Source organism: Triticum aestivum, chromosome 3A (genome assembly GCF_018294505.1).
Source record: "Triticum aestivum cultivar Chinese Spring chromosome 3A, IWGSC CS RefSeq v2.1, whole genome shotgun sequence".
Taxonomy (NCBI): Eukaryota; Viridiplantae; Streptophyta; class Magnoliopsida; order Poales; family Poaceae; genus Triticum; species Triticum aestivum.
In genome coordinates this window covers 191,617,297-191,639,191 of record NC_057800.1, presented here as the reverse complement: position 1 = coordinate 191,639,191, position 21,895 = coordinate 191,617,297, and positions in this window count along the sequence as shown.

Genomic DNA, 21,895 nt, shown 5'->3' with positions numbered 1-21,895 from the left:
CCCTGGAATCCCCGTCGTTCCCCTCCCCTAGCTAGCTTCCCCACCTCGGCCGAGAGCTTCTCGCCGCCGGCCATGGCGTGGCCGTGGCCACAGCCACCGCAGCTCGCTCCCGAGCCCACCATCGTGCTCAGCACGATCGCATGAACCCGTAGACACCCACAACGCCTCCTGCCGTGCTCCCTAACACCGACCCCGAGCTCGCCCGAGCTCCGGCCGCCGCCGAGGTCGACGCCGTGCTCAACTCCGGCCACCTCGCGGCCTCCCGCCCGTTCCTTTGGATGCGGAGGAGCAAGAGCTTCTCCCTAGTGCCCTCAGCGCGCCAAACCACCGCTCGTAGCGCCAAACCCGCCACCACCCGAACTCCGGCCGCCGCTCACGAGCTCGCCGTCGTCGGTACCGGCCATCACCGGCACGGCCACCACCACCGTTCGATGCGCACGAGTCCCAGCTCGCCGTAGAACCCAACCGCACCCTAAACCGTGCCCTGTAGCGCGAACCCGATGCGTTTCCGCCGCTCCATTGGTCGTCGCCGGCGAAACTCCGGCGGGAGCTGACGTGGCTCCGTCATTAGGAGCTAACCCAGCTGGTTAATCAACCTACAGACACTGACAGTGGGCCCCACCCCTGGTCAAACCCCAGCCAGCGCTGGGTTTGACCGGGATTAGCTCCTGTGTCACTGACGTGTGGCCCCCACACGTCAGGTTTGACCTGGGGCGCCCGGTTGACCCTGCTGACGTCACCGTGACGTGGTGCTGACGCCATAATCATTTCTGGATTTAATATTATTCAGGAAATTCCAGAAAATGCCTAAAACTTCTAAAATTCATAGAAATTCAACCGTAACTCCAAATCAAATATTTTATATATGAAAAATTATCAGAAAAATTCAAGGAATCCATCTGTACCATTTTCATGCATGTTAGAACAACTTATAGCTGCTGTTTAGCACAAATCAATTAAATGGCATTTGAATAATCACATATGGAGTTTAAATTTGAATCTTGTATTCAAACCAACTTCATTTAATCTGTTGCTAGTTGCATTAGCTCAAAACACATTCATTTTGCCATGTCATGATCATGCATCATATTGTGCATTGCATTGATTGTGTTCCCTTCTGTGTTGCCGGTATTTGTCCCCTCTCGATAGACGTGATACCGATGATGTGATCGTTGACACTGATGAAGACTCAATGCTATCTTCAGAAGTGCCAGGCAAGCAAAACCCCCTTGTTCATTCCGATAAAATCCCACTCTCTCGCTCCTGCTCTCTTTTAATGCATTAGGACAACACTGATTCAACTGTTACTTGCTGCGGTAGCTGAACCCCTTTATCCTTTGCATGACCTGTCATTGCCACAGTAAATAGATGAAACCCACTAGCATGAGTAGGAGTTGTTTGAGCCCTGTTGTGCCTACTCATTCATGCTTATTGTCATGCTTGCTACTGCTTAGAGTTGTGTCAGGTCTGATTCATCCGGGATGAATCAGAGGTGTGTGAACATGTCCTACTGTGTGTGAGCTAAGTGTGTGAACACGATTTGGTAAAAGGTGTCGGTGAGAGGCCATGTAGGAGTACATGGTGGGTTGTCTCATTGAAGTCGTCCTCAGGAACTGAGTTCTGTGTTTGTGATCCATGATTCAGCTACTACCATACATTGGGCCCTGAAATATGACCCCGCTCGACTTCTTATTCACCCTCGTCCTCTGTCCAGGAGTTGCAAGTAGTTTCTGGTGTTTGTAGTATGCTGGAGGCCGTGGACAGCGCTGACCGTAGGGGTGGGCTGTGATGCGGTAGGCACGTGGCCGGGTATACCGGGCGCCCGTTTGGTGTCACGGAACCCTGTTCACATCGTTTGGGGCTGTGAGCGAAACTCCGGCCGGATCTCCTCATGGATGGAACCCGAATAGGCGATAAACCTGGACTAGAGACTTGAGTGTTTAGGTAGGTCGTGGTCTACACCCACGTCGGCTTTCGCTTGAAGTCTGCCGAGCACATGTCGTGTGCAGACGCTAAGTGGTGGAAACATGTATGAAGAAGTACACCCCTGCAGGGTTAACATCATCTATTCGAATAGCCGTGTCCGCGGTAAAGGACTTCTGGGTTGCTTATATCAGTTCATAGACAAGTGAAAGTGGATACTCTAAAATACGCAAGATAAGCGTGAGTGCTATGGATGGCGTTCTCGTAGGGAGACGGGAGCGGATCCATAGTGGTGTATTGATATGGTGAATATGTGGACTCGTGTGCGCCACCTCAAAAGAGTTACTTGCAGTCGTAGTTCAGGATAGCCACCGAGTCAAAGCTGGCTTGCTGCAGTTAAACCCCACCATCCCCTTTGTTGATAATGATGCATATGTAGTTAGTTCTGATGTAAGTCTTGCTGGGTACATTTGTACTCACGTTTGCCTATTTTATGTTTTTGCAGAGAGACTTCGGTCTCACTAGTAGTTCCGCGTGGACTTCGACGTTTAGCTTGTTACCTCAGCTACGATCTTGTGCCTCGGCAGGATCTGGTAGATAGTCAGGCTTCTCAGCCTTTTTCAGTTATAGATGTCTGTACCCAGACATGATAGCTTCCGCTTGTGCTTTGATTTGTATGCTCTGATTGTTGGGTCATGAGACCCATGTTTGTAATATCTCGCTCCTCGGAGCCTATTGAATAAATTACTTGAGTCGTAGAGTCATGTTGTGATGCCATGTTGTATTTGCACATATCGAGCATATTGTGTGTATGTTATTGAAATGCTTGGTATGTGTGGGATCTGACCATCTAGTTGTTTATCTTTAGTAGCCTCTCTTACGGGGAAATGTCTCCTAGTGTTTCCACCGAGCCATGGTAGCTTGCTACTGCTCCGGAACACTTAGGCTGGCCGGCATGTGTCCTTCTTCGTTCCTGTGTCTGTCCCTTCGGGGAAATGTCACGCGATGAATACCGGAGTCCTGTTAGCCCGCTACAGCCCGGTTCACCGGAGTCCTGCTAGCCCAGTGCTACAGCCTGGATTCACTCGCTGATGACCGACACGTTCGATGCTGGGTCATGGATGCCTGTCCCTGTAAGTCTGTGCCACTTTGGGTTTACGACTAGCCATGTCAGCCCGGGCTCCTTATCATATGGATGCTAGCGACACTGTCATATACGTGTGCCAAAAGGCGCAAACGGTCCCGGGCAAAGGTTAGGCGACACCCGTGGGAATACCGTGCGTGAGGCCCCAAAGTGATATGAGGTGTTACATGCTAGATCGATGTGGCATTGAGTCGGGGTCCTGACACTTGTTCATAACCAGGAGGAATCTGGCCCAGTAATGATGTACTGTTTCCTCGGGCCTCTGCCTTATTTGGGAGAGATCGCTTATGTTCGGGTGGGCGGGTGTCGTTGAACCTGAAACCTTACCCAATCCAAGATTCAAAGGCCGAAGAGTTTCCGAACTCTGAAGTTCGGACTCTTGGATGTTGTCCAATGAATCTATCCCATTGCCTGATCCTAAGTCAGGTCTTGATTTACATCCTCCTCTCCGCGGGTATCCGGTTTGGAGGGGTTGGGGATTCGGACTTAGCTAGTCCTTAAAATAGATGAAGGGTCGCCGCACTGCGCCTCTACCACGACAACGTCGTGGGTGACTTGGGGAGAGTTAATTTCTCTTAGATCGGGTTTAAGCCCAACCTGGTCGTAATCCCTAGCGACCCCCAGGGCAGCGATGCGATCCAAGAGCTCGTTTACGGAAGAGAGCTCCATTGGATTCAGCTGCTCGACGAGCTCCGAGCTGATGTGTAGGTTGCTTTTGATGACCCGAGAGGTCACCGTCAGCGCAACAGCCGAACAGGCGGTCATGAGGAAACCACCTAGCCGGAGGGTTTGGCTGACAGCCAAGGCTCCCTTAGCGACGGTGCCATCTTTAAAGACGGGAGAAGGCATCCTTCCTGATTGTGACGGCAAAGAGGAACTCTCAATGAAAGCACCAATGTCGGTGTCAAAACCGGCGGATCTCGGGTAGGGGGTCCCGAACTGTGCGTCTAGGCCGGATGGTAACAGGAGGCAGGGAACACGATGTTTTACCCAGGTTCGGGCCCTCTTGATGGAGGTAAAACCCTACGTACTGCTTGATTAATATTGATGATATGGGTAGTACAAGAGTAGATCTACCATGAGATCAAGGAGGCTAAACCCTAGAAGCTAGCCTATGGTATGATTGTTGTGTATGGAGTTGATTCTGTCCTACGGACTACAACCCTCCGGTTTATATAGACACCGGATAGGGTTAGGGTTACATAAAGTCGGTTACAATGGTAGGAGATCTTGAATATCCGCATCGCCAAGCTTGCCTTCCACGTCAAGGAAAGTCCCATCCAGACACGGGACGAAGTCTTCAATCTTGTATCTTCATAGTCCAGGAGTCCGGCTGAAGGTATAGTACGGCTACCCGAACACCCCCTAATCCAGGACTCCCTCACCCTGCATCACCTGCCGAACTTGTTCGTGCAGATGTGACAGCTCGGATAGAAGATCACCCGCAGACCCGGGAATTTCCTCCGCTGGACGACCCGTCAGCATACCTACAGACATAACGCTGTTAGTCGGCTTCTTCGCCAAACTCCTTTAAAAGGATTTGTTCAAGCACTTACTGAAAATGCCGTGCCGAAGTCGCTTATTATCCCTCTCGGAGTCTGCAAGCTGGCCCCGAACGTCTTTTAGTTCCACGCTCAGCTTAATATTGGCGTCTTGGAGATTGTTTTTCTCCCGCCTAACCTCAGTCAGCATGCGTTTGTCAGCCTCTAGCTGTCTCTTAACATGCTGGTCCTCCGGATTTTCTCCGGATTCATCTGCGACATCTATTGTTATATCTACAGCCATGCCGCATATTATATGGTAACCATCATTCTTTAAAGTAAATGTTACAAGCAGGTGAATTTTTCGGTTCCTGCAATGCGGCTACAGCAGCCCACAGTTGGGTCTTGCATTCCTCTAGCTCCTGTGACAGCCTAGTATTCTTCTCTATACGAACCTGTACAATAAATATGATCCTTAAATCAGTTCTCCTAACTATTTCAAGTCTTAGGGGCTACTGATACATATAAATTGTCATATTTACTCACCCGTACATCCTTTACATACTGATCCATGGCTCTGGCTAGACCATGTTGAGCAGCTCGGAGGTACGCCTCTCCAGAATTGAAGGCATCAAATGCCTCTATGAGAAAGAAGCGTCACGGAGTACGGCCCGGCGGCGCCTATGATTCATGGCGCTTTCCACCTTTGAGTTTGTAGCGGATAATCTATCCGCATCCTATGTAGGGGGATTATCCGGCGCCCGCCCCATATCGGCTTCCACCTCTATGTCCGATCCTGGCGCCCGGCTAGTGGAAGCGTGATTAGTAACATCGCCGGACATATTCCGGTGAGCGTTTTTTCTGTTAAAGCAACACGGGCGTCATTATATTTCGAGAAAGACGACAACCATGGAGCGGGGTTTGTCATACCTTTGCGCCGGCATCTCCGTCCTGACCGCCTTCCTTTTTGGTCTACCCGGCCTCGGTGCCTCCTGTTGGCGCATTGCTGCAGTTTCGGCAGGGCGTCCCGAATGCCTTCCTGTAAAAATACCATGTGTATATGGTGGGTGAAGTGTCTAAAAGGGGATCCTAGTTTTGGAGTTGGGATTTTTGGTTTTTCTTACGCGCGATGCAGGGAGCAGTCCGGGATAGTCGGTCGTAATGCCCACCATGGCATCATCGCATCTTAACTGATAGAACTGCCGGTCGATCAGCTCCACGGATATAACCGAATCTTCTTCAAGTCCGGAGTCGAGGGCCCGGTCAGGGTCCTCTGGTTGTGGAGAAGGGCTGCTGACCTCCTTTATGGCTTTTCGCAGTTCCTGCCGCAAAGTGGCAAGGTGAATACTTACGACAAAGAATGCGGGAAAAATGGGAGCAGGGAGATATAACTTACCCAGCTTGGAGGATTGTACATGGAGAATCTATCCCGTGGCCTGATGCGGGTGAACTCCTCTTCCCCACCCTTGAACAATTTGGACATAATTTTCGCTAAAGTGGCAGCATTGTTCGGACCCTTACGCCCGCAGCGGGTGGCGTCATCCGCCCCGTTATAACACCACAAGGGGTGCCCATGATATTGAAGTGGTTGCACTCCCCGCATTATGCAAATCGACATAACTTCGATTATTGTCAATCCTGATCGAGCCAGTGCTTTAATTCGGTTCATCAGATAGAGGACTTCTCCATTGTCTTCCGCCTGGGGGCTCCGTGGGCGCCAACTTCGGCGTTTCTTTGGAGGAGCATTGTTGAACTCAGGAAGACCCCGCCGAACATGGTTCGGAAGGGGAACGTCCTCCATATAAAACCATTCTAAAGGCCAGTCTTCGGATGACTTTTTCGGAGTGCCGGATAGGTATCCGGTATCGGCGATGCGCCATATTTCGGCTCCGCCCACTTGATAAAGTGACCCCTCTGTGTGCGAGGGACGAGGAAAAATAACCTTTTCCACAGCTTGAAGTGAGCCTCACAGCCTAGGAACAACTCGCAGAGAGCCACATAGCCGGCGATGTGTAGGTTGGAGGCAGGGGTGAAATTGTGTAATTGGAGGCCGTAGAACTCCAGGAGCCCGCGGAGGAACGGATGAATTGGAAATCCGAGTCCCCTTAATAGATAGGGAACAAGGCAGACCCGTTCCCCCATAGAGGGACAGGGAAAGCTCTCCGCTTGCTCCCCGCCATTATAGGTGGCAAGCCCGGCTCGAACGGGCACCATGTACGCCGGAGGGAGAAATCCCTTAGTCTGCAGTTCGACTAGACGACTGTGTGGGACTGAACACCTCTCCCAATCACCGGGCTTAGGGCTTCGGGGGCGGGAGGAGGAGCTGCGGAGGTCGGCCATGCTGGAATGGATCTTTCCGGAACGCGCTCTGATGAACTTTCGCTAGGAGGATGGTATGGATCGGATCTAAGGATCCCCATCCCTTTAATAGATAGTTTATTTATCTGGTTGGGGGGGCGAATGTAAAAACACCCTCGCGCCTCGTATTCATTCGACGCGTGGGAAAAAGTCCTTATTGGGCACAAAAGTCAAGAGGTCCAAACATTTATGGGACCGGACACTGCTTTACAAATGTTCGAAAGATGGAGAAGAACCCATCTTGCAATGCCGAAGACAATACTGCGCGCCGGACTTATCATCATTGAAGCCTGGTTTGGGGGCTACTGAGGGAGTCCTGGATTAGGGGGTCTCCGGACTGCCGGACTATATCCTTTGGCCGGACTGTTGGACTATGAAGATACAAGATTAAAGACTTCGTCTCATGTCCGGATGGGACTCTACTTGGCGTGGAAGGCAAGCTAGGCAGTACGGATATGGATATCTCCTCCTTTGTAACCGACCTTGTGTAACCCTAGCCCTTCCCGGTATCTATATAAACTAGGGGGTTTTAGTCCGTAGGACAACAGACAATCATACCATAGGCTAGCTTCTAGGGTTTAGCCTCTCTGATCTTGTGGTAGGTCAAGTCTTGTAATACCCATATCATCAAGAATAAATCAAGCAGGACGTAGGGCTTTACCTCCATCAAGAGGGCCCGAACCTGGGTAAAACATCATGTTCCCTGCCTCCTGTTACCATCCACCTAAGACGCACAGTTCAGGACCCCCTACCCGAGATCCGCCGGTTTTGACACCGACAGCCATCAATGCCACTTTTATTGAAATAAAAGATGCAAAACATTGTTCTAAATAACAGCAAGAAAATCCTAACAAAATAAATTAACACTCCAAGCTAAACACATATCATGTGGTGAATAAAAATATAGCTCCAAGTAAAGTTACCGATGAACGAAGACGAAAGAGGGGATGCCTTCCGGGGCATCCCCAAGCTCAGGCTCTTGGTTGTCATTGAATATTACCTTGGGGTGCCTTGGGAATCCCCAAGCTTATGCTCTTGCCACTCCTTATTCCATAGTCCATCGAACCTTTACCCAAAACTTGAAAACTTCACAACACAAAACTTAACAGAAAACTCGTGAGCTCTGTTAGTAAAAGAAAACAAACCATCACTTCAAGGTACTGTAATGAACTAATTCTTTATTTATATTGGTGTTAAACCTACTGTATTACAACTTTTCTATGGTTCATAAACTCTATTATTAGCCATAGATTCATCAAAATAAGCAAACAACACACGAAAAACAGAATCTGTCAAAAACAGAACAGTCTGTAGTAATCTGTAGGTTTCGAATAATTCTGGAACCCCAAAAATTCTAAAATAAATTTCTGAACGTTAGGAATTTATATATTAATCATATTCAAAAAGAATCAACTTAATCTCATTCTCCAGTAAAAAATGGCAGCTAATCTCGTGAGCGCTAAAGTTTCTGTTTTTTACAGCAAGATCGCAAAGACTTTCCTAAGTCTTCCCAAAGGTTCTACTTGGCACAAACACTAATTAAAAGCATAAAACCACATCTAAACAGAGGCTAGATGAATTATTTATTACTAAACAGGAACCAAAAGCAAGGAACTAAAATAAAATTGGGTTGCCTCCCAACAAGCGCTATCGTTTAACGCCCCTAGCTAGGCATGATGATTTCAATGATGCTCACACAAAAGATAAGAATTGAAACATAAAGAGAGCATCATGAAGAATATGACTGGCACATTTAAGTCTAACCCACTTCCTATGCATAGGGATTTTATGAGCAAACAACTTATGGGAACAATAATCAACTAGCATAGGAAGGCAAAACAAGCATAACTTCAAAACTTTAAGCACATAGAGAGGAAACTTGGTATTATTGCAATTCCTACAAGCATAAATTCCTCCCTCAAAATAATTTTCAGTAGAATCATGAATGAATTCAACAATATAACCAGAACCTAAAGCATTCTTTTCATGATCTACAAGCATATAAATTTTATTACTCTCCACATAAGCAAAATTCTTGTCATTCAGAATAGTGGGAGTATCATAAGCAACTCGAATACTATAAATTGTTTCCACATTGAAAGAATAATGTTCAGAAAAAGGGTAATCATAATCATGACAAGTTTTATAAATATAATCATCACTACTCTTTATATCATAAGTATCATTACAACAATCATCATAGGTAGCAACTTTATACTCATAATCAATTGGAACCTCTTCCGAAATAGTGGATTCATCACTAAATAAAGTCATGACCTATCCAAATCCGCTTTCATAAATATAAGATCATAAATAGGACGCATGCTATCATCATAATAAATTTGCATATCAAAACTTGGGAGGTTAAACATATCATCTTCATAAAACATAGCATCCTCAAGCTTGGGACAAACATTAATTGCAGCAAATATATTCTCAAACTTGTCATTCTCATCAAACATAGCATCCCCAAGCTTGGGCCTTTTCATGTCATAAGCATAATCACTCTCATCATTAATAGTATGGATAGCACCAATAGTATAACAATTATCATTATCACAATGAGTAATAGGAGCAACATCATTTGGGAGGGATACCTTTCTACCTTTGCTTCTCCGTCCTTTCTTTTTGTTCTTCACATCATGTGTGGGTTTAACCCTCTTTTGGGAGCTCCTTATTAATGAGATTGGTTGGATAGAAGGCTCCTCCTCGTTACCTAATTCATTACAAGAAAAAATAGGAGGATATTGGGAAATCTCTTCCCTTTCATTAGTATTCTCTTCATCTTCTAATTGTTTTCTTGACTTTATGTAATTGGCAATATAAGGATTTTCAATGCAATTCACCGCACAATACATAAACAATTCTTCTAGATAAATATTGAGGAATTTCTCAAGGTTATATTCTAGAATATTCTTAGTTATACGTTTCATTTCTTTGTAACCCAAAAGTAAACTAAGTTCGTTATGATGTGCAAGGGAAATCAAATCATCACAATTTTTGGACACGATACAATCATGAAACAATTTGCATTGGAGATTTAAATGACCATGTTCATTGCAAAGTTCACAGGTATGGCGAAGAAATTTTAAATTTTCAGCACAAACAGCTAGCCTCTCTTGCAACCATTTAGTTTCCAAATACTTATGCCTCTTGCAAAATCTATTTTCCCTAATTGGTGTGTACTTGCAAGCTCTATGTATTCCACAAAAGTTGACATGCTTATAAGAGACATTTTCATCATGACTAGTGCAATCATCATTAGTACTATGGATATTCAAAGAGTTCATACTAACAACATTGCAATCATGCTCATCATCCAAAGATTTAGTGCCAAACATTCTAATGCATTCTTCCTCTAGCAATTGAGCACAATTATCGGAATCCTTATTCTCATGAAAGATATTAAAAAGATGAAGCATATGAGGTACCCTCAATTCCATTTTTTGTAGTTTTCTTTTATAGGCTAAAATAGTACAAAAAGATTCGATTGCAAGATCTAAAGATATACCTTCAAGCGCTAACCTCCCCGGCAACGGCGCCAGAAAAGAGCTTGATGTCTGCTACACAACCTTCTTCTTGTAGACATTGTTGGGACTCCAAGTGCAGAGGTTTGTAGGACAGTATCAAATTTCCCTCAAGTGGATGACCTAAGGTTTATCAATCCGTGGGAGGCGTAGGATGAAGATCGTCTCTCTCAAGCAACCCTGCAACCAAATAACAAAGAGTCTCTTGTGTCCCCAACACACCCAATACAATGGTAAATTGTATAGGTGCACTAGTTTGGCGAAGAGATGGTGATACAAGTGCAATATGGATGGTAGATAAAGGTTTTTGTAGTCTGAAAATATAAAATCAGCAAGGTAGCAAGTGGTAAAAGTGAGCACAAACGGTATTGCAATGCTAGGAAACAAGGCCTACGGTTCATACTTTCACTAGTGCAAGTTCTCTCAACAATAATAACATAATTGGATCATATAACTATCCCTCAACATGCAACAAAGAGTCACTCCAAAGTCACTAATAGCGGAGAATGAACGAAGAGATTATGGTAGGGTACGGAACCACCTCAAAGTTATTCTTTCTGATTGATCTATTCAAGAGTCTGTAGTAAAATAACACGAAGCTATTCTTTCCGTTCAACCTATCCCAGAGTTCGTACTATAATAACACCTTAAGACACAAATCAACCAAAACCCTAATGTCAACTTGATACTCCAATGTCACCTCAAGTATCCATGGGTATGATTATACGATATGCATCACACAATCTCAGATTCATCTATTCAACCAACACAAAGAACTTCAAAGAGTGCCCCAAAGTTGCTACCGGAGAGTCAAGACGAAAACGTGTACCAACCCCTATGAATAAGTTCATGAGGTCACGGAACTCGCAAGTTGATGACCAAAAGATACATCAAGTGGATCACGTGATATCCCATTGTCACCACAGATAAGCACATGCAAGACATACATCAAGTGTTCTCAAATCCTTAAAGACTCAATCCGATAAGATAACTTCAAAGGGAAAACTCAATCCATTACAAGAGAGTAGAGGGGGAGAAACATCATAAGATCCAACTATAATAACAAAGCTCGCGATACATCAAGATCATACCACCTTAAGAACACAAGAGAGATCGAGATCAAACACATAGCTACTGGTACATACCCACAACCCCGAGGGTAAACTACTCCCTCCTCATCATGGAGAGCGCCGGGATGATGAAGATGGCCACCGGTGAGGGATTCCCCCTCCGGAAGGGTGCCGGAACAGGGTCCCGATTGGTTTTTGGTGGCTACAGAGGCTTGCGGCGCCGGAACTCCTGTTCTATTCTGCTCCCCGATGTTTTTAGGGTATATGGACATATATAGGCGAAAGAAGTCGGTCAGGGGAGCCACGAGGGGCCCACGAGGGTGGGGGCGCACCCAGGGGGGTAGGGCGCGCCTCCCTGCCTCGTGGCTTCCTCGAAGCTTCCCTGACGTCTACTCCAAGTCTCCTGGATTGCTTTCGTTCCAAAAATAACTCTCCTGAAGGTTTCATTCCGTTTGGACTCCGTTTGATATTGCTTTTCTTCGAAACACTGAAATAGGCAAGAAAACAACAATTTGGGTTGGGCCTCCGGTTAATAGGTTAGTCCGAAAAATAATATAAAAGTGTTCAGTAAAGCCCATAAACATCCAAAACAGATAATATAATAGCATGAATACTTCATAAACTATAGATACGTTGGAGACGTATCACGGGGTTTACATCATATTGCTTGAGTTTATTCCTCTACATCATGTCATCTTACTTAAAGCGTTAGTCTATTCTTCATGAACTTAATACTCTAGATGTAGGCTGGAGTCGGTCGATGTGTGGAGTAATAGTAGTAGATGCAAAATATTTCCTGTGTACTTGACACGTACATGATGCCTATATTACATAATCATTGCCTTGGATATCTTCATAACTTTGCGCTTTTCTGTCAATTGCTCGACAGTAATTTGTTCACCCACCATATTATTTACCTTCAAGAGAGAAGCCTCTAGTGAAACCTATGCCCCCCGGGTCTATTTTCCATCATATTAGTTTCCTATCTACTATTTTGCAATCTTTTATTTTTAGATCTATAAACCCAAAAACATTTTCTCTTTTGTTTAGTTTTATCTATCTCTATCAGATCTCACCTTTGCAATTGACCGTGAAGGGATTGACAACCCCTTTATCGCGTTGGGTGCAAGTGTTTGATTGTTTGTGCAGGTGCATAGATTGGGGACTTGATTGTACCTCCTACTGGATTGATACCTTGGTTCTCTAACTGAGGGAAATACTTATCTCTACTTTGCTGCATCACCCTTTTGCTCTTCAAGGGATAAACTAACGCAAGCTCAAGAAGTAGCAGGAAGAATTTCTGGCGCCGTTGCCGGGGAGGTCTACATCAAGCCTACCAAGTACCCATCATAAACTCTCATCTCTTGCATTACATTATTTGCCATTTGCCTCTCATTTCCCTCTCCCCCACTTCTAAAATGAATTTCAGAAAAACACAAAAAGATTTTCCTTTTTTCGCCCTTCTCCCGTTTGTCTTTTCGTTTGCTTTTGTTTGCCTATTTGCTAGATCGGTTTGTTGCCACTATGTATGAATCTGAGGAAGTTCCCATCAAAAAATATAGTAGTAATCTTGAGGAAAATTTTGATGACTTTGCTAATAATGATCCTCATGAAGAACCTACTATTATGCATATAAAGAAAATCCGTATTAGTAGCGGTAATATTATTGGAAAATGTGTTATTCAAGATTTCTTTACTTGTGTTGGCACGCTACCTATGCTAGGAGGATCTATTCTTCATAAAACTAATAGTCTTGCAGATGATATAACTTTGCTCATAATTGAACTCGAAAGACAATTTGTTCATATGCATCCTATCATACAAAGGATTTTCCTAGAGTTTTCTAATATTCAACACTCACAAGTTAAGCATGCTGCCACTATATTTTTAGCTCACGAGTTTAGATTTATCAAGAAAGAAGCTAGCGAAATTTTTGCTCATTATAAAATAAATGCCAGTTGCCCTCCCATAGAGGAGATCCTTTTTAATCAAGAGGAAACAATGAGATTGCAATCTCCTGATTATGTTGCTTATAATGAAAATTTGAGAAAAAGTGTCCATACCGAAGTTTTGGTTGATAAGATCTCTGAACTTAATGATAATTTTGCTATATAAAACAACTGATTAGGGTTCCTGCTAGGAGATAAGCTTATGACGTTTTATCAAAGGAAAGCTTACAATGATGAGTTGATTATAAACTATAAGGGGCCAAAGGAGGAACCCTTTCCTCCCGCACTTGATCTTAGGGATCCCTATCCTATTAAATTTATCCCTTTTGATTACTTTTGTTTACCACAAAGGAAGCTTTCCGCTGAAAGAAGGGAGTATGAGATGAGCATGGATGATCTCCCTTACTATTATGCCAATACCTAGATCTATTGCAATATGTCTAGCTAGGGTCCTTAAACAATAGCGCTTGTTGGGAGGTGATACATCTCCGTCATATCTATAATTTTTTATTGTTTCATTCCAATATTATACCGCTTTATACACTTTTGGCAACATTTTATATGATTTATTTGGACTAACATATTGATCCAGTGCCCAGTGCCAGTTCATGTTTGTTGCCTGTTTTTTGTTTCGCAGAAAATCCATATCAAACAAAGTCCAAATGCAATAAAAATTTACGGAGAATTATTTTGGAATATTTGTGAATTTTCGGAGGTGGAATCAACGTAAAATGGGGCCCACGGGCCCCAACATACACCAGGGCGCGCCTAGGCCCCAAGCGCGCCCCGGTGTCTTATGCTCACCTCGTACATCAGTTGGATATCTACTTTGGGTGCAAGGAAGATTATATCCAAAAAAATCATGTTAAAATTTCAGTGCAATTGGAGTTACGGATCTCCCGTAATATAAGAAACGGTTTTTGGCCAGATCTGGGGGACGCAAAACAGAAGAGAACAGAGAGATAGATCCAATCTCGGAGGGGCTCCCGCCCCTCCGCCGCCATGGTGGCCATGGACTAGATGGGGGACTCTCCTCCCATCTATGGGGATGCCAAGGAAGAAGAAGAAGGAGGGGGGCTCTCTCCCTCTCTCTCCCGGTGGCGCCGGAGTGCCGCCGGGGCAAGGATCATGACGATGATCCACATCAACAATCTTGCTACTGTCAACACCAACTCTCTCCCCCTCTATGCAGTGGTGTAACACCCCTTCTCCCCACTGTAATATCTATTTAAACATGGTGCTCAACTCCATATATTATTTCCCAATGATATTTGGCTATCCCATGATGTTTGAGTGGATCCGTTTTGTCCTATGGGTTAATCGTGATCTTGGTTGGTATGATTGTATATTTTATTTACGGTGCTGTGCTACGGTGCCCTCCGTGTCGCGCAAACATGAGGGCCCCCCGTTGTAGGGTGTTACAATATGTTCATGGCTTGCTTATTGTTAGTGTTGCGGGGGTGACAACAGCCTAAACGCGGATAAGTGGGTTACGGCATATGGGATAAAGAGGACTTGATACTTAATGCTATGGTTGGGTTTCACGACCTTAATGATCTTTAGTAGTTGTGTATGTTTGTTAGGGGTTCAATCATAAGTGCATATGATCCAAGTAGAGAAAGTATGTTAGCTCATGCCTCTCCCTCATATAAAATTACAAGAATGATTACCGATACTTGTTATCAATTTCCTAGGGACAAATGACTTTCTTGTTGACAAAAGCTATCCACTTTTATTACCTTGCAATTTATCCGTAGTTTTATTCTTGCAAAGTACTCGTAGTTTTATTCTTGCAAAATAGTTTCATACTTGTTTTAGGTAAAGCAAACGTCAAGTGTGCATAGAGTTGTATCGATGGTCGATAGAACTTGAGGGAATATTTGTTCTACCTTTAGCTCCTTGTTGGGTTCGACACTCTTATTTATCGAAGAAGGCTACAAATGATCCCCTACACTTGAGGGTTATCAATACCTTTTTCTGGCGCCATTGCCAGGGAGCAATAGTGTGGGATGAACATTTTTGTGTGTGCTTGTTTGCTTTATCACTAAGTAGTTTTTATTTTCTATTCTATGTTGTTCTCTATCTTTAGTTATGGATATGGAACACGAAACACCAAAAAATTAGTGATACTTGCTACTCATGGAGATGGGGAACCTCCTAAAACCCTCAGTGCTCGTTATGTGAAAATATTAATCACTAGTTTGATAATCCTGAGAAAACCACATTCAATATGATAATGGGAGACACGTTGGATCAACGTGAATACTTTAGGGATTATCGCTTGATACAAAAGGGAAACTATTATGGGAGCAAATTGATATGTTGCGTTGGTATGCTGGGAATTTATGCCAGAGATATGATTATACTTGTTGCTCTAGGATGAACGCTCCACACCTTCCCTTTCATGCAAATTTAATGATAATGAAACCTTGGCTTCTTATGCCAATGGTAGATATGATTATTATGATGTGGAACGAATAGAAGAATTTGTTGATTTTATGGGTGCTTATAAAATTAAATCTTTGTTTTTAAAATATGAAGCTTTTTATGATGATGTTTATAGACCTGGAAATTTTTCCATCCTTAAATATTACTATGATAATTATAAATATAATTCCGATATTGATGAATTTATTGAGAAAATCTCCGCTGTCCGAGAAGAGACTAATATTTTGCAGGAGTCTATGGAAGAAGGAATTGATGAAACTGTGAGCTCATTGGATGAAAGAGATGACGAGGAGAGCGAAGAACAAAAGGAGGAAGATATTGATGAATTTATTGAGAAAATCTCCGCTGCCCGTGTCCACTTCTAATGAGAGTAACTCTTCAACTCATACATTGTTTAATTTCCCTTCATGCTTAGCGAAGGATCAATGCTATAATAACTGCTATGATCCCGTTGATTCTTTTGAAATATCCCTTTTTGATGAACTTGATGCTTGCTATGATTGTGGCGAAGATGCCAATTTGAATTATGCTTATGGAGATGAACTTGATATAGTTCCTTATGTCAAGAATGAGATTGTTGCTATTGCACCCACACATGATAGTCCTATTATATTATTGAATTCTCCAAACTACACTATATCAGAGAAGTTGGCATTTATTAAGGATTACATTGATGGGTTGCCTTTTACCTTTGCGCATGATGATTTTGATGAATATAATATGCATGTGCTTGCTGCTCCTACTTGCATTATTATGAGAGATGAACAACATCTCCGCCTCTCTATGTTTCCAACACGATAAAATTGCAAGAAACCGCTTATGCTATGTATTGGCCTTTACTTGATGTGCATGAATTATTCTTGTATGACATGCCGATGCATAGGAAGAGTGTTAGACTTTGGCATTGCATGCTATATGTTGTTTTGTGCTCAGTACTAAATGCCAAATCATTGCAAATTAAAATTGGCCTCGATATACCTTGGGATCCGGGTGGATCCACTACTTGAGCACTTTATGCCTAGCTTAATGGCTTTAAATAAAAGCGCTGCCAGGGAGACAATGTAGCAACCTGACCCAAAATCGGCCAAGTCTCTATGTATCTATACCATCCCAAGATCATGCCGGCATCATAGTACATTGATGAAAAAAATTCAAAGTTCAATCACACCTGATTTATCACACAATTCTCATATAGAGACTTTATTAAAATAGAATAAATTCGGCCGAAGGCCAACTCATGAGAAAAAAATAAATGCTACGGAAGCGTAGATGATAAGCGAGTCCATCCGACTCCATAGGGCAATCACGGAGCGTAGATCGTAGCCTCACTCCTGGTCGGAAAACTCCTCTGCCACATGAGACGTTGCAACCGTGTAGGTCAGCACTTTGAATATGTCGGCAAGTCATAGAGAGAACATTAACAGTAATGCTAACACTATATCCAATTTGGCTGTGGGGCTCTAAGTTTGAGTTTTTGCGAAAAAGCCAATTTTCCCTACAACAAAAGGACTTACTTGCAATTACTAAAAAATGTTGGTTGTTATTGAGATGGTTCCGCCAACCAGTGTCTCATACCCAAAATCATTAATAATCCATCAATTAATTAATTATGTTTGGTGTTGAGATTTCTGAAATACTCCAATTCCAGAGGCTCAATTGTCCATAACCGGGGACACGACTAATCGATTAGGTTTCTACTCTGCAGACTCTTGTACACTTTACCCGCAAGAGTCGTTCCCTCCTTTATGCCCTCGCACTGCCTGGGGTTTGAAGAAGGGACGAATGAAACAGGGTCTTCCATAGAGTTGACTACCGGTGCCCATCCAATCCTACCGTTCTTCTACATCTCGTAGCACCGTCCGGCCCGTGTAATGCCTAGGGTTGACCAAGCCAGAACCCATAATGGCTTGCAGCTGCACAGGTAAGATTCTGGTCAAGGGGTATTCATCCGTCTCTTCGTGGCTGGGTGAAGCTTTCCGCAAGGTGTCATCGCGCTTCTCCATGCATCCCGGCCATCCGCTGGTTGCTCCAGGGTGCCCATCAACCGTCCTCCACCCAGTAGTGAATTTGAAGTCCATCTTGATCTTGAAGTCATGGGGTTGTCATCATCTTGACTCTCACATCTCCCTTATGAATCGCTCAACCAACCTCGTCTACGAGCATAGCAAAATAAACTACATCGTCCCGGGCAATGGTAACAAACGGATTTTGGGTCAACCCACCACATGATACTACTCAAGACTTATTCAATTTCTCCTACTGCATGCATGGTGGGGAGGAATACTACTAATGCAATAAAACATAGGTAAATAATTTCATGATCAAGACATGCCTGGCTGACGGTCTTCGAATGCTAGTGACTCGTGATAGCAAGCTTCGCACTTCGGAAATTCTATTCGAAGCAAACAATAAATACATAAGCATACAACTATACCAACATAGTAACATAACAGCAAGCTATCATAATTCACACATAGACAATCAACCAAAACCAAAGAAAACCAATTGAACACCAAGCCAACAAATAGCAAGAAAAATAAAATAAAACATTTTTTTTGTAAATAAAAGTTCACCATCAAAAACTACAGAAACAAATCGACAATAAAATACAAGAGGTGGAAATAAATTTTAAAGCAATTAAAACAACAGAAAATAGCAACAAAGCGAAATAAACTAAAACATGGTTGTTTTCATGTAGAACTAATTTTAATAAAATCTATAAATACCCAAATTAATCCTACTGCTAGGCAAGGTCAAAACAAAGCAGTGGCAAAAAGAATTGCCTAAAAATATTAATTCTAGCTCATATTATAGCAAAACTACTAATCTGACTAAAACTCATATTTTTAAAAAAACTAAAGCATGGCCAAAACTATTTTATACATAAACTTTAGAAAATTTGCAAACTAGAGAAAAAAGAATCAACTAAAAATATTTAATAACCTAAAAGATATAGATTTAAAAAATTGAAACTATTCTGTTTTTCAAACAAGACGAAAATAACAGTAAAAAAAACTAACGGTGCTATTTGGCTTGGGGTGGTGCGATCTGAAGCTAAACAGCGCATGGGCGAAATATAAACTAAAACGCGATCGGGCCGGTCTACACTAAGCCGTAACTAAACCGGAAATAAGTCGTAAACTAAACCGTACAAAAACCAATCTAATATAAATAAACCTAACCCTTCACTAGATCTAATCTGAGCCGTAAATTGCAGATCGAATGGTCGAGGGGAGGTGTGGGTTATAGTGAACGACGGCGAAGTCTGGTGGCTCGGCGGCGGCTCTGGTGGTCGGGGAGGTCGGTGAAGATGTCGGGGCGAGGCGGCGGAGCGATGCGGATGCGGTGGTGACGTCGGGGTGCACTACAAAAAAAAGACACTTCCGTGATGATACGTGTTTCTCACAGTAGGTCACGTTTTCTGTCATGCATGTACATCCATGACGATTTTATGACAGAATCAAGATAGTCATACCTGTGTTGTCGTAGAAGTGTTCCATGACATTACCAGAATTATCATCACAAAAGTGTCCACTTCCATGACGATAAATCGCGCGTCACAGAAGTGCTTTCGTCAAGGGTGACTGACATGTGGCATCCACCGTAACGGGTCGCCGTTAAGCTATCAGGTCCGGTTTTGGATCCGATAACCCGTTAATAGCCCGGACCAATGGGAAATTTCCACGTGTAAAATTCTGATTGGCTGGAGGAAACACATGTCAGCTCGTCAGTTGTTCAGATAGGCGCCTATGATATGTCAACATGTGTGACGGCCCACCACTGGCCCATTTAGCTTACAAAAACCGGCCCGTTTTACTTGGTCAAAAGTTAGCGGGCTGGGCCATGAAAAGCCTGTTAACGGTCTTTTCGCAAATAGCCCATTTTATGGCCCGGTAACTCATGGCCCGTTAGGGCCTACCCAAAATTGGCCCAACAATGTCATGTGGGCCGTCGAATATAACACCAGCCCGTTTCACTTTCGGCCCATGTATGGCCCACAACATCTTTCGGCCCATATGAGGCCTTCGTATCTTTAGGCCCTTTAAAGGCCCATGGTGACTGAGGGAGTCCTGGATTAGGGGGTCTCCGGACAGCCGGACCATATCCTTTGGTCGGACTGTTGGACTATGAAGATACAAGATTGAAGACTTCGTCCCGTGTCCGGATGGGACTCTACTTAGCGTGGAAGGCAAGCTAGGCAGTACGGATATGGATATCTCCTCCTTTGTAACCGACCTTGTGCAACCCTAACCCTCTCCAGTGTCTATATAAACCGGAGGGTTTTAATCTGTAGGACAACATACAATCATACCATAGGCTAGCTTCTAGGGTTTAGCCTCTCCGATCTTGTGGTAGATCAACTCTTGTAATACCCATATCATCAAGAATAAATCAAGCAAGACGTAGGGTTTTACCTCCATCAAGAGGGCCCGAACCTGGGTAAAACATCGTGTCCCCTGCCTCCTGTTACCATCCGCCTTAGATGCACAGTTCGGGACCCCCTACCCGAGATCCGCCGGTTTTGACACCGACAGTGACTCTAACCCATAATGACCAGTAAATTTCTTTGTACCCATTAACGGCCCATGATTCACATGGGCCGTTTCCAGCCTGTGTTAGCTTTCGGCCTACTGACGGCCCATACATTCTTGGGCTCCTTTCCGGCCCTCGATTACTTCTGGCCCGTTACTTGCCTATTCCCCTAATGGGCCAAATTTGGCCCGTGGCAAGAGTCAGCCCGTTTCTGGCCTATTAACCCGTTGCGCCATTTCCAGCCCGTCCTATATTCTAGCCCATTTAACGACCCGTTATGCCAATGACAAAATTAAGCCTTTGCTGTCCTCCGGTCTGTTAACGGCCTATTACCGTGCTGGGCCGATACCATTTACGTCTTTTTATGGCCCATGTTGACCCATTTATCCGACGGCCCGAGGCCCACCGATTCTACGCCCTGTTGGAGGCCCATTTATCGGTGACCCATAGGAGGCCCATGGATCCTACGACCCGTAGCAGGGTCAAGGTTACCACGGTCCGTATATGGCCCATGGTTGTTGCGACCACTAGAAAACCAGGGAAAAAGAAGACTAGGAAATAAATAAGCCCGAAAATAACGCTAGGCTATTAAGGCGATTGCATAGATTACATCCACTGGGCATCAAAGATCGCCACTAGTGCAAATATAGGGAACACCCTACACTATACAAAAATGGCTTGCTATTTTTCTTCAGCCGGTGGCTGCACGTTAAGAACAAATTTTGTATCGCAACAAAACAAATTACAACTATAAAACAAAAGGAAGGTTGGCATAAAAGTTAATAGTCTGGCAGATAAATGCACCACCAGAAGTTCAGAAGCTGAGTTGATTTGACCTGACTATTACGTTTTCATGCTGTATTGTCCGATGGAGCACCATCGCCTTCATTTCTCCTAGGCTCCTAAGCAACATAGAAAATGTCTAATAGTCTGGTTTCAAAACCATGCATATCTTGACGACATCGAACAATGTCTGTCCTTGTTTCATGAAGGGTCTTTGTTAGGGAATGGACTTGTGTCTGGAGCGCAGATATAACATTGTTTTGAGCTTCCATATCTTGATCACGAGGCAGTTTGGACGAGATTGCCTTAACAACCAACCCAGTATTACGCAGGAACATGCTTTTGGCACTACTAGTGGACATGTACTGACCCACTGCATCAAGAGCTGACATTGCGGTTATAGTTGCCTCGCCACCTTCAGAAGGTGGCGGTTCCACCATTTTTTCCATAAATTGCTGAAATATTGAGTTTTTTACATTAGTAGTACCAAAACTGAAGATATTAAGGAGGCAGCAAAACCAAACAAAATAGCTTTGGTCTATATACAGAACTTATTCTGGTGAACCCATGTAAAATATTAGTTGTATTTTACTGCAAAGTACATAATAAAAACAGGTTCCAAACATATGACAGTGTACAATGGCTAATGTATTGTCTATTTCTTCACATTGTATTGACA